Consider the following 10,873-nt stretch of genomic DNA (forward strand, 5'->3'; position numbering starts at 1 on the left):
GGAAACCTTAAATACAGTCTTACAGCACAATGGGAGAACCCCAGAGGGCAGAAGTTCGCTACTGATGTTTACAATCTTGCATCTAAGCTGTTAACGCCCAATATGCAGGATACACAGACAAGGAACTTCCCTTAAGCATTCAGGAGGGTAGAAACTGGCAGGAATTAGCATAGGAAGGACATCTAGTCAAGGTTGACAAGCAGGTAACAGCTTACTTAAAATGGGAAGGCCAGGACCTTACAGGTCCCCCCTTTTTACTAAAAAATGAGCTTCTGACTTAGGTTGCCTGGGACGTCAGCAGGTCACCTTACCTGTCATGGAGATGCCTGCCCAGGCCACACAACTGCTCTGTCTTAGGTTGGTGAGCGCCCCCCAAGCATTACCCGTCTCTGAATACTCATTATCATACAGGCTCAACCACATGAGCTATAGAGTTAACTGTTGCCAAAGATCTCAAAGTGGCGCTGGGCTTGCAATCTGTGCGACACAGAAAAGACCAACAGAAGTCCTAACCCACCCATAGCCAGGAGGCTGAAGGCAACTGAGCCATTCCTTTCCTTCGAGCCTTATGCAAATTGGAGTCCTTGAAAGATGGTATCCCAAAAGCAAATGAAACTTGAGTTTTATAAATTTCAAAGCCAATCGAAATGTAAAATTTATCATGCCCGATAGAATGAAAGAGTAACTGCGGTAGCTACTTTTGCTTCCAGGGTCTCCACTGTGCTAGCTGTAGTAACCAATTAAGAAATGGCAATCCCAGAAACAGTAGCAGCAGTGGCCACCACGGCTATAACAGCAACAAGGCAGCAGCATGTCAGATTGTCTTCTGGAGCATGTGAGCATCATCTGTGTCTAACTGCCACTGGCATGGACACAGCTCCAGGAACACGAACCGCCAAGGCCCATTTTTCTTGACCCCAGCATGACTTAAGCTGGCAGCTCTGCAAAAGAACAACTAAGAATCATAAAGAAAAAAACAGACAGCAAACAAGGAGCAGAACTAATGGTCTCAATAATGGCTACATTCAGGCTCACAAATTTTAAGGTATCTTCAAAAAGGCTAGATGAATTTCAGGAGGCCAATAAATGTTGCACAGAGCCACTCCTGAAAAGTAGGTACTACACCAACTTGAAGAGGGTTGCAAAATGTGAAAAGGCTTAGCTGGCATGCTACTGTTAACAAATAGAGGTCAGTGAACTTCATGGTTATCCTTAAACTCCAAGGTGTCTGGGTGACACGTTCTCAAATATACTTGAAAGAGCAGTTACCATACATTACCTTCTGAAGAATCCAACCGCATGGCTACAGTTCCTAGACTTACATTAATGTTTGCCAAGGCTAGCGGTATTGGGCTCTCAATCCCCATTGGCATCAGAAGGGGAGAGTTCTTCACGAAGGTCCAATAGGTCTCTGCCATGTTGGTATTCAGCAGCAGCCACAGGGCACACACAGCACTCAGGAACCCAAAGAGGAACCTCATTGTCCTGTGGAAAGACACAAACAGAACCCCAGGCCCACACCAACACCGGATCGGGCCCCCTTCAAGTGCCAGTAGAAAGATCCTTCCATTGCACCAGAGGATGATTTGCAACAGGAGCCCTCCAGTGCTTATCTGCAGCAGATACTCCCGCAGAATCCACCGATAAAAAATTTTAAATATGTAAAACAAGGGAAAGAATAGAATGTGGAAAGGAGAGATGAGCCCCTAGCTCCCCCCTTTTTACTTTAGCAAAATATGTTTATAAGGTATGGTGGCAGTGTTCTACTATGGCCTGTCCTTGAGGATTATAAGGAATACCAGTCTTATTAATGATAAAAAAAAAATCTCGGCGGAATTTTGAAAATCCCATACTGCTGTAGGCAGGACCATTATCAGTTTTTATGCATTTTGGCACTCCCATGTAAGCAAAAGCATGAAGACAATGATTCTTTACATCTTTAACCTTTTTACCTGAATGGGCAGAAGCAAAAATTAGAGAGGAATATGTATCAATAGACACATGGACATACTGTAATTTTGTAAATGAAGGCACGTGTGTGATGTCCATTTGCCACACATGATTAGGTAAAAGTCCTCAGGTAATAACTCCCAACTGAGGAACAGGTAAAAATTCAGCACAAATAGGACATGATTTAACTATCTGGATGGCTTGTTCCCAGGTTATGCCCGTATGATGATGAAGAGATCCAGCATTAAGATGATAATATTGATGCAACTGAGTAGCCTTTTCAAAGGCAGAACAAACTAATGTGACAGCCATATGAGTAATGTGTCAACCCTCTGATTACCTTTGCTTAGAGGTCCAGGCAATTGAGTATGAGCTCTAATATGGCCCACATAAAGGTTATGTGAGCAGAACCATATAAGTCCTTGCACTTGCAATAAATATTCATGAAAGGGAGAAATGGATGGTATGTAGGCTGCTGTCTTCAAAGGCATAACTGCATGTGCCACATATTGGCTATCAGTATAAATGTTTAGAAGCTCATCAGAAAACATATGTAAAGCAAGCAACAGCGCCTGTACCTCTGCCATCTGGGCAGAAGTGCCTTGGACTTCCATTCTCTTCACTATGTTACCAGAACTACTACAGCAAAACCACGTGAAGTGCTATCAGTAAATACCACATGGGCCTGAGGAATAGGAGTCATCTGTACTATCTTGGGAAATATAACAGGATGCAATTTAAAAAATTGACACCCATCATTGGAGGGCTAGTGAGTATCAAATCGACTCTGCATGGAGCATGTCAATATGGCCCAGTCATTATCATTAGCTTGCAACCATGCTGTTTGAGATTGGGTGTATGGGGTCACCACAATATCTGGCTCCTTACCAAAAGTTTGAACACTGATCTTGATTCCCTTAAATATAATCTGAGCAACAGCCTGAGGATAAAGAGTAATGGTTTTTGCTGGAGAAGCTGGGGAATGTACCCATAGAATGGGACCTGTTTGCCAAAACACTCCAGTAGGTAAATGAGAAAAACAAAATATCAAATACAATAAGGAAGAAGAGAATGCCTGTACGTAACAATTCATGATCTAAAGAATGATAGGTCAAGGATACCTGTACCTTTTCTAGGGCTATTTGTAAATTAGCCAGGCTAAGAGCCTCTTGTAATTTAGAAAAGGCATCAAAAACAAGTTTTTTATCTTTAGTAGCCAATAAAATGTCATCCATAAGTCAATCACAATTAAATGCCAGTGTTTAGGAATTGCCACAGGGGCAGGCACACCAGGCTGTGTTGCTCCCATGAGAAGCATGATTTTATTTACAGCTCTAAGATCCTGTAATAACCACCATTTTCCTGACTTCTTGTAGAGGCTAGTTGGGATCTCAGGATTCTTATGAAATTATAGATATGTCCAGCACCGGAATCCAGTAATCTTTCAATCTCAATCCCATATAATTTTATTTTTAATTTAGGCTGTTTATCATTGATAACTGTTTGTCAAAACACCTTTTCTCCTGTACTTCCAAAGCCTCCAGTTCTATATATAGGTGCCATTTTGCATTTAAAATATGAAAGCAATAATAATTGAGCAATTCTATCACCAGCATCTATTTCCATGGTCCTTTTTACATATGCCAATTATAAAAGAATTAAATACAATCTATATAAGATTTGAAGAGGTAATTTTTGGCAATACTCTGGAAATTTTTATAAAATCTTAAAAAGAGGATCCTTTATTATAGATTTCAAATAACACGTTAATGCAAATAGCCAATTATTAACAATGTGGACCAAACAATTTACCTGTATTTTATTTACTGGAAAAATAATTTTGTAACCTCTTTATCAGCAAGAGATTATTTTTTATGGGTTTATCTTAGCAACAACATCAGTAAGAGATGGTTCCATGGTGTAATGGTTAGCACTCTGGACTCTGAGTCCAGCGATCCGAGTTCAAATCTCGGTGGGACCTCCATTTGTAGCGATAACACCTGCTCCCACCACCTGTTCACCATGAGTGGATCATGCCACCCAAAATCACTCTCTTGTAGCAATAACACCCGCGCATTATTGCTACTTAAAATGCGAAGGCCAGGACCTTACACTTCCTTCCTTGGCTCCTCTGCTTGCAAACAAATACTCTTTGAGAGGAGTACTCTCTTCCTGATTCACTCTAGGCCATGTGGAGTGTGTCTAGGAGTGGAGAGATCTGAGTTTATATAGAGGGTGGAGGGCAGAGGAGGAGACAGGTGCCCTTAATGCTGGGTAAAGGGCAACTGAGCATGCTCTTTCTAAAATTTTTTCCTTTATTTTTAAAAAAATTTTATGTGTATGGGTATTTTGCCTGAATATGTCTGTGCACCACTTGTGTGCGGTGCCCACAGAGGCCAGAAGAGGGCGTCGGACTCCCACAACTGGAGTCATGTGGTTGCTGGGATTCAAACCTAGGTCCCCTGAAAGATCTCAACCACTGAGCTACCATACCATTCCAGCCCAAGCTTGCACTTTTATATCTTATTACTCTGCCAAAACCAGGTAGATCTCACTGGGTCTGTTACCTACTTCTCTGGCTAGGGACTCTGTCCTGAGATATTATGATCAGAGTTGAAAACATCCTCCCCACCATCTTCTGCCTCATCCCTTCCCTCTTGAAAACTCCAGCTTTGGTGTGATCAGCAACACACAAACTTGGTTTCTCTGCTTATCTGGCTTTGAGATACTGCCTCTCTGAGTCACAGTCTCCTCTGTAAAGACAACTGGGACTGCCCATGCTACCCATAACCCTTGACACCCATGACCCTTGGCACCCATGACCCACCCTGCAAACAACTGTTTTGCTCTGAAAAGCCTCAGAATTCCATTGCCTATGACTAAATTCTGAGAGGGAGCAGAAACAAAGACCATGACCATAAAACTTACATCTGGCCCAGGTAAATGCTGCCATAGCAAAATAAATATAAAATGATTGCCGATCTATAAATCCAGGGCCAACTGGTTAGGTTCTGATGCCTGGGCCCTTCTTGGCTGCTGTTCTTATGGGTCTGCAGTATCTCTTGAATTCCCACGGAGCTTAACACTAAACCTCACTGTCTGTCTGGATGCCCCAGGATGATCCTGGCTCATTGCCTCTGCTTCTTACATCTGGAACTCCAACTCTCCTAGAAACACACTGATTTTTAATTCGAAGCCATTTCCCTGACACACAGACTGAATTTAGGATGGAGAGGTAAGCGTTTGGATCTGACTAGGAAGAGTCTCAAACACAGCACCAGGCCGGCCGATGGTGGCACACGCCTTTAATCCCAGCACTTGGGAGGCAGAAGCTGGCAGATCTCTGTGAGTTCAAGGCCAGCCTGACCTACAAAGTGAGTTCCAAGATAGCCAGGGCTACACAGAAAAATCCTGTCTCAAAAAACCAAACCAAACCAACCGAACAACAACAACCACCAGCCCCAGAGTGGTCATCTTGGAGAACCCCTGCTCTCATACTTAGCGTGTGTAGCTTTTATTTCAGACACTCTAGGGTGGTGAACACCATGATGTTTTTTAAAAAGTTTCTAAGTACCTTCATGTCATCCTGGACCCTGGAAGGCTCCCTCCAGGCTCATTTAGCTTTACTGTCAGTCCTCAGGGAGGTAAAGGAGGCCAGTGACAGGTCCGTCTTTAAGGTCTGGTTTTGCCCTGAGATGTGCCTGGGATTCCAGCTGGGGACTGGCCCTTCTGCCTTCCTGCCAGAGTCACGTGTATCTCCGCATCAGAGCCAACATGAATTCAAAAGTGGGTCTCACTGAGCAGCTTTCCTCCTGTCGTCCAATCCCCGCAGCTGTCCGGGCTCTCATCTGTCCCTCTGCACACATTCTGTCCCCTGTGCACACATTCTGTCTCCTCTGCACACATTCTGTCCCCTGTGCACACATTCTGTCCCTGTGCACACATTCTGTCCCTGTGCACACATTCTGTCCCTGTGCACACATTCTGTCCCTGTGCACACATTCTGTCCCTGTATACACATTGTCCCCTGTGCACACATTCTGTCCCCTCTGCACACATTCTGTCCCTGTGCACACATTCTGTCCCTGTGCACACATTCTGTCCCTGTGCACACATTCTGTCCCTATGCACACATTCTGTCCCTGTGCACACATTCTGTCCCTCTGCACACATTCTGTCCTGTCCCTGTGCACACATTCTGTCCCTGTGCACACATTCTGTCCCTATGCACACATTCTGTCCCTGTGCACACATTCTGTCCCCTCTGCACACATTCTGTTCCCTGTGCACACATTCTGTCCCTGTGCACACATTCTGTCCCTGTGCACACATTCTGTCCCTGTGCACACATTCTGTCTGCTCTGCACACATTCTGTCCCTGTGCACACATTCTGTCCCCTCTGCACACATTCTGTCCCTGTGCACACATTCTGTCCCTGTGCACACATTCTGTCCCTGTATACACATTGTCCCCTGTGCACACATTCTGTCCCCTCTGCACACATTCTGTCCCTGTGCACACATTCTATCCCTGTGCACACATTCTGTCCCTGTGCACACATTCTGTCCTTGTGCACACATTCTGTCCCCTGTGCACACATTCTGTCCCTGTGCACACATTCTGTCCCTGTGCACACATTCTGTCCCTGTGCACACATTCTGTCCCTGTGCACACATTCTGTCCCTGTGCACACATTCTGTCCCCTGTGCACACATTCTGTCCCCTGTGCACACATTCTCTCCCTGTGCACACATTCTGTCCCTGTGCACACATTCTGTCCCTGTGCACACATTCTGTCCCCTCTGCACACATTCTGTCCCTCTCCTCACCTGCCACAGTCAGATGCAGCTAGTCCTTGATTGCATTCTCTCTGGGGGTGGGAAATCTTACACCTGGCAGCTTACACCGGGTTCCTTTCCAGTGTATCGTGGGTGAATTCTGGGTCTTTTCCGTCACCACATCACATCTCCCAATACTATAGCTTGGTCTATAGCAGGGGTTCTCAACCTTCCTAACCCTGCAACCCTTTCATACAGTTCCTCGTGCTGTGGTGAACCCCAGCCATAAAACTTCTTTCATTGCCACATCATAACTGTAATTTTGCTACTGTTATGAATCATAATGTAAATATCTGATATGCAGGTTATCTGACATTCAACCCCTGTGAAAGGGTTGGTTAAACCTCAGAGGGGTTTTGTCCCATAGTTTGAGAACCACTGGTCTTGACTCACAAATGCTATTTGTACCCTTCTTGAGTTAGTCTGTGAGTAAATTTGGTCTTTGTGGGCTGACACTGATAATTTACTGATTATCTTCATTGAGGGATTGCCAGTGTCAGGCTGCATCTGCCCAGCTCTTCATGTGTTATTGTTACAACAGGGGCTGGAGCAACAGCTCAGTGATGAAGAGCATATCCTTATAGAGGACCCAAGTTCAGTCCCAGCACCCATGTCAGGTACCTTGGACCCACCTGTAACTCCAACTCCAGAGGAGTTACTCTAACACCCTCTTCTGGCTTCTAAGGGCACTTGCACGCACGCACGCGCACACACACACATACACACACACACACAGACTCGAACACACACACTAAATTAAAAACATCTTCAGGGGCTGCAGAGATGGCTCAGCAGTTAAAAGCCGACACTGCTCTGGCAGAGGCTCTGAGTTCAGCTCCCAACGCCCATGCAGGGAAGCTCACAGCTGCCTGTAACTCAGCTCCAGGGCAGGACTGTGACACCTCCTTTCTGCTTTTCTGAGTACTTACAACTATACATCGTGTGTGTGTGTGTGTGTGTGTGTGTGTGTAAGAAAATCCTTAAAAAAAAAAAAAAAGAGGTCATTACAAAAAGCCTCTAATTCAGGTTTCAGTACCTACTGTACGGGAGACATCACCAGGGTACAGACTGCTGGAAGCATTTGCTCCAGGCAGAAGCCAGTATAACGAAGATTCAGACCCGGCCTCTTCAGCCAAGTCCCACACTTGTTTTTAACTGCTCTGCATGCAGTGTCATTAACATGCAGATTATTTCAACAAAAGAGTTCCATAGCTGGCTAACGTAATTCTTACATACATTTTTCAAGCACCTTTTTGGGTCATCTTAAGAATAAAATATGTTCTCTTTATTGACTCTATAATGTAGGTTTTTATGGGAGGAAGGGACTAGAGGACGCTATCAGAGAAAAACCATCTAAAAGGATATTGGAGAGAGTTTTTCTAGACTTGGATATTATGCTTTAATATTTTTGCCTCAGAGATTTCTACAGGCCAACAATGGAACGTCATAGGAATAAAGAGCCCGGATACTGACAGAAGACAGAATCCAGAGAGCCGGGCCAATGAAAGTAGGGGCGCAGGGCACCCTACGCATCTCTATTGCTTTCTATCTCTGTTCAGAAAGTGCAAGGAGGACAAGAAAAAGCAAACATACAAGCCGAGCGGTGGTGGCGCACGCCTTTAATCCCAGCATTCGGGAAGCAGAGGCAGGCGGATCGCTGTGAGTTCGAGGTCGGCCTAGTCTACAGAGCGAGATCCAGGAAAGGCACAAAGCTACACAGAAAAACCCTGTCTCGAAAAACAAAGAAAAAAAGCAAACATACAAACAAACAACAAACAAAGAAGACATATTCCCTACTTCTAAAGTAGTGAAAATGTACATTTACTGTCTCAGACGAGACCCGTCTCTCCACACCTTACTTTGCAATGTTGGCAACAGGTCTGAGACCAGTCTGGTTTGCCAGCAGTGCCTTGCTAGGCTCTGCCAGTAGGGGGCGCTGGTAAACTAGCCGGACTGGAGGAGGGACTTCCGGTTCTCTTCCTATTTCCTGTTTCTGTGAGCATCACCATGTCAACGCCTACTGACCTCTTAGAGGCCGTTCATTTTATTTTTGTAGCTGCGCTGTGGCCAGTTTACAGGAAGGAGCCCTGCTGCCTTTGAGAGGTCTGGACCTCAGCCTAGGGCCCCTGAGCTTAGAGACCTCGCTCTAGTTGAGCAGTGACCCCTTCCTCAGAGGTCGGAGGTTAAGCTGCTAGGGGCTCTCTATCCAAATTTCAATTTTGACAATTCTCCATGTCTTGATTTCTCCAGCCAAAGAGTGGTAGAGTAGTAGCTTCTTCCAATGGCTTCTACCTGAATGTCCCCCCCATATCAGTTATTACTTCATACCTTGATCCTTTGGGTTTGGGGGTGCTGGTGATCGAACCCAGAACTTCACATATGCCACACAAGCACTCTACCGCAGATCTGCACTCCCAACCTCCTAGATAAGTCCCCTATATTGTTTTCTTCAGAATTTTGCCAGGGAATGGTGCCCTTTGTTAGAGGTAGCTGGGGCGGGAACAGACACCAGCAGCTTTGAAAAAGACACCTCCCACATTTCATTGCAAAGACCACATCTGATGTGTTCAGTGAAGCCCGCCATCCCAAAGTGTAATTCATTCTCCAGACTGTCAGCAACACTCCTGTCAGATCTCACAGTGAGTTAGTTCTACCCTGGATGGCTGTGGGTAGTTCTGTGACCTACAGGTTACTATAGCCACCACAGACAGACATAAGGGACTCCTGATGTCTTATTTTGAACAAATAAGTTTTTCAAATTAGTGAGCATTGTGCAAGGTAAAGAGTTTTATTATGATAGCTCATGTACACAATGTGCTTTGATCATATTCGTCTTCCCCCCACATTCTCTTTTCCCTTCCCTATCCTTAATGGCCCCTTGTTACTTTCATAAACGCCCGTGTCAGGTCCCCTCCCCATGCCAGGGTCCACAGGAGAGTAAACGTGCTGTACCCGATTTTCTGAACCTGCTTTTTCTGTTCATCTATTGACATGTATCTAGGTGGATTTCTTAACTTGGCTGTTGTAAATTGTGATATAATAAACATGAGTCTGCAAGCATCTCCATGGTAAGCTGACTTTGGTACCTTAAGGTAGATACTGAGAAATGGTATAGCTGGGTCACAGAGAGGTTCCATTTTCGTTTTTTCTTTTGATAAATCTGAATACTGATTTCCATAGTGGCTGGACTAATTTACATTCCCACTATAAATGTACAAGGGTTCACTAACCCTATCAACATTTGCTTTTTTTTAAAAAATAGCTATGCTGACTGCAGTAAGATTGAATCTCAATGATTTGCATCTCCCTGATATGAATGGGTACATTTTCTCATGTACTTATTGGTTATTTGTGTTTCTTGATTGGAAAATTGTTAAGTTCATTTTCCCATTTGTTGGCTGGATTATTTATTGTTGAATTTATTTTTAAAGATTTTTAAAGAGGCCGGGCGGTGGTGGCACACGCCTTTAATCCCAGCACTTGGGAGGCAGAGCCAGGCGGATCTCTGTGAGTTCGAGGCTAGCCTGGGGTACCAAGTGAGTTCCAGGAAAGGCACAAAGCTACACAAAGAAACCCTGTCTCGAGAAAAAAAAAAATTTTTTTTTTTAAAGATCTATGTTATTTATTATGTATAGTGTTCTGCCTGCACACCAGAAGAGGGCACCAGATTTCATTATAAATGGTTGTGAACTGTGATGTGGTGGCTAGGAGTTGAACTCAGGACCTCTGGGAGAGCAGCCAATGCTCTTAACCTCTTAAAGATTTATTTTTATCATGTGTATATGTGTGTGTTTGTGTGAGTGTAAGCCATGTATGTGCAGGTACCTGCAGAGGCCAGAAGAGGGCACTGGATCCTCTGGAGCTGGAGTTACGGGCAGCCCTGGGTTCTGGGAACCAAACGAACTGTGGTCCTCTTGAAGAGTAGGAAGTGGTCTTAACCACTGAGCCATCTTTGCAGCCACTATGCAGAAGCTTTTTAATGTAATCCTGTTTGTCAATTCTTGGTCTTATTTCCAAAACCTTGAAGCTTTGTCCTTTTGTTTTCCTCTACCAGTTTCAAAGTTTCAGGTCTTACATGAAGGTT

General features: G+C 44.6%; 1 non-coding gene across 1 annotated transcript; it reads left to right on the plus strand.

Moving 5' to 3' along the window:
* Positions 1 to 3,859: 3,859 nt before the first annotated feature.
* Positions 3,860 to 3,931, plus strand: Trnaq-cug. Its single transcript has one exon. It is a non-coding gene; the product is annotated as a tRNA-Gln (tRNA).
* Positions 3,932 to 10,873: the final 6,942 nt, after the last annotated feature.

This window comes from Peromyscus leucopus, chromosome 7 (genome assembly GCF_004664715.2).
Source record: "Peromyscus leucopus breed LL Stock chromosome 7, UCI_PerLeu_2.1, whole genome shotgun sequence".
Taxonomy (NCBI): Eukaryota; Metazoa; Chordata; class Mammalia; order Rodentia; family Cricetidae; genus Peromyscus; species Peromyscus leucopus.